The sequence below is a fragment of the Hordeum vulgare genome, chromosome 2H (genome assembly GCF_904849725.1).
Source record: "Hordeum vulgare subsp. vulgare chromosome 2H, MorexV3_pseudomolecules_assembly, whole genome shotgun sequence".
Classification (NCBI taxonomy): Eukaryota; Viridiplantae; Streptophyta; class Magnoliopsida; order Poales; family Poaceae; genus Hordeum; species Hordeum vulgare.
In genome coordinates, this window is record NC_058519.1 from 41,725,881 (window position 1) to 41,729,514 (window position 3,634).

Consider the following 3,634-nt stretch of genomic DNA (forward strand, 5'->3'; position numbering starts at 1 on the left):
TACAAATCAAGGTATGGCAGGTGCCATACCCTGCCCACCTGGGAGCTCCGCCAGTGCTTGTAACGATATCCATTCTTGCGACACTACGAGATGCGCTTCTATCCCTGACGAGGCCTTCGTGCCAAATTGAGGATAGGGTCGCATCTTGGGCATGACAGGCGGCATCTCTCTTCCGTCGTTGTTGACGAGGCGGAGAAGGAGGCGGACTGCTCTGATGTGTCGGAGGAGCCGGAGCGGCGGCGTCTGTCTTCTGCCGTTGCCGGTGAGTCGAAGGAGGAGTCGGACTGCTCTGACGCGTCGGAGTAGGCAAAGGAGGAGGTAGAGTGCCCTCATGCGTCGGAGGAGCCGGAGAAGGCGGCGAAGTGCCCTGATCACTCGCCAGAGGAGGAGGAGGAGGATGAGGCGGAGTGCCCTGACTCACCGGAGGAGGAGAAGGAGGCGGAGGCGTCCAGTTTGGAAGCTTGATGTACTCCTTCTGCCATAGACATGTACTCCTCAGAGCACGAACCAGCTGATTCTCCCCTTCACCTGTAGGGTGGTCAAGCTCGAGCTCCTGAAATCCCTTCATTACTTCATCCACCATTACAACATCATAGCCATGTGGAATCGGAAGGTAGTGAAAAGTTCCGTTGGGTTGAGGAGGTGCAACAGAGCCGACAACCGCCTTGAAAGTGAGGTTCCCACATTTTGTCATAAGCTCATAATGTTGAGCCTCCGTGATAGTATCCACGGGGTAGCTAGGAGCCGTGAGGTCAGGCTGAACAGGCTTCGTGAAAGCCACGTTGCTTCTCCGCTGAGATGTCGGGGTAGCTTCGTGCCGCTGAGATGGTTGGCCGGCAGCTCGCTGGCTCTCAAGTTCCTGTAGCTTTTGTAGTCTTGCATTGATCTTCTGCATGTCGCTTAGCTTCGCTTTCCTCTTTCTCTCCTGGCTTCCGTAACCGCCTGCGTCAGTAAACCCAACCTTCCACGGAACGGAGGCCGGTGTGCCTTGATACGTCTCAAACGTATCTATAATTTTTGATGGTTTCATGCTGTTATCTTGTCTTCTTTGGATGTTTTATGTACCTTTTATATCTTTTTTGGGACTAACTTATTAATTCAGTGCCAAGTGCCAGTTCCTGTTTTTTCTGTGTTTTTGACTCTTTTCAGATCTGATTTTGGAACGGAGTCCAAACAGAATAAAAACCCCGAAATGATTTTTTCCCGAACGGAAGAAGATCAGGGGGCCTCTGGGCCAAGCCAGGTGGGCTCCAGGGAGCCCACAAGCTCCCACCACGCCACCAGGGGGAGGCGGCGGTGTCAGGGCTTGTGGCCTCCCTCGTCGCCCCCTGACCTAGATCCTTGGCCTATATATTTCCAAATATTCAGCAAAAAATCAGGGGAGCCTCGAAAATACTTTTCCGCCGTCGCAAGCTTCCGTTTCTGCGAGATCTCATCTGGAGACCCTTCCCGGCGCCCTGCCGGAGGGGACTTTGGAGTTGGAGGGCTTCTTCATCATCATCATCACCCCTCCAATGACTCATGAGTAGTTCACTTCAAACCTACGGTCCGTAGTTAGTAGCTAGATGGCTTCTTCTCTCTCTTGGATCTTCAATACAAAGTTCTCCATGATCTTCATGGAGATCTATCCGATGTAATCTTCTTTGGCGGTGTGTTTGTCGAGATCTGATGAATTGTGGATTTGTGATCAGATTATCTATGATATATATTTGAGTCTTTGCTGATTTCTTATATGCATGATTTGATATCCTTGTAAGTCTCTCCGAGTCTTGGGTTTTGTTTGGCCAACTAGATCTATGATTCTTGCAATGGGAGAAGTGCTTGGTTTTGGGTTCTACCATGTGGTGACCTTTCCCAGTGACAGTAGGGGCAGCAAGGCACACATCAAGTAGTTTCCGTCAAGGGTAAAAAGATGGGGTTTTTATCATTGGTTTGAGATTATCCCTCTACATCATGTCATCTTGCTTAAGGCGTTACTCTGTTCTTATGGACTTAATACACTAGATGCATTGTGGATAGCGGTCGACGTGTGGAGTAATAGTAGTAGATGCAGAAAGTATCAGTCTACTTGTTTTGGACGTGATGCCTATAGATATAATCATTGCATAGATATAGTCACGACTTTGCGTGGTTCTATCAATTGCTCGACAGTAATTTGTTCACCCACCATCTACTTGCTTTCATGAGAGAAGCCAGTAGTAAACACTACGACCCCTAGGTCTATTCACATCCATCGTTTACACCTGCGCTTTTACTTTGCTTTGTTACTTTGTTGCTTTCAGTTCTCACTTGGCAAACAATCTATGAGGGATTGACAACCCCTTCATAGCGTTGGGAGCAAGTTTTTGTGTTTGTGCAGGATCTTGAGATACTCCTCCACTGGATGGATACCTTGGTTCTCAAACTGAGGGAAATACTTACCACCGCTACGCTACATCACCCTTTCCGCTTCGGGGGAACACCAATGCAAGGCTCCAAGGCCACGGGGGAAATCCTTTACATACTTGCCCAGGAAGTCCCTTAAGGCGTAGCCGCAGCAGAAGGATCAAGCCAAGTATTCTCCCGTCGACGTGCCTATTTCTAGCACCATTGGAAGGTCTTTTGTTGCCTCGTGTTCGTCCAGGGTGCTAAGCATTCCCTAGGGCTCAGTCGGCTCGTCCTTCTCTCTGTCGGGAATGAACGTTCCTTCCTACGCTGCTGTGATATACTTTTGAAGCTTCTTGATGGGTATTGCAAGTTGCTCGTCCGTCCAACGACACTTCCCTGTTTTAGGTTCCAAAGTTCCCCCAACCCCGAAGAACCAAGTCCTTGAACGGTCTGGCCAGTTCAATGTCTGTGGTTCACCCCCTTTAGCAATCAGGTCATTCTCAGCTTTGTCCCACAACGGCCGGGCTTTGAGGTAGCCACCTGACCCCGTGTGATGGTGATACTCCTTCTTTGCAACATTGTTCTTGTTTGTCTCTGACATTTTCTTACTCTTGTTCGATGTCTTGTAGGCCACAAATGTGGGCCAGTGATCTCTTATCTTCTCAAATCGGCCGATGAATTATGGAGTCATACCTATGTCGACAAACTTTGATTTCAACTCTTTCTTCCACCTCCTGAATAGACCTTCATCTTCTTAAGAGCACACGCCTTGACCAATGGCTCTATAACTGACTTATTCGGATCCTCCTCTGGCGGTAGGGTGAAATTTTCCTTCGGCACGGTCCAAAGATCATCTTTCTGTCTATCGGTGACATAATCACCTTCAGGGACGTTGTCGCCCTTAGGCTTATTCCATTGCTTGATGCTGATCGGGATGTTGTCCCTAACAATAGTTCCGCACTGAGCAGAAAATGCGTCCTTGGTCCGCTTGGGTTGAATCAGTAGGCCATCGTCCGTGAGTGCTGTGATCATGAACCTTTCATCCTTGTGCAACCTTATCTTCGGGCCTCGTCTTGTTACCGAAGTTTGGCTCGGTCCGAAGGGCTATAAAAGAAGAAAGAAGGGTTAATATATGTACATACCAAAACAATTAATGCATCAATTAGCTAGTCAGCACATGCTTAATTAATATATATATATATATATATATATACCTCGTCGGACTTTGCAATAGCTCCCTCCTTTGTTCAGTCACCAGAGCCGTCAT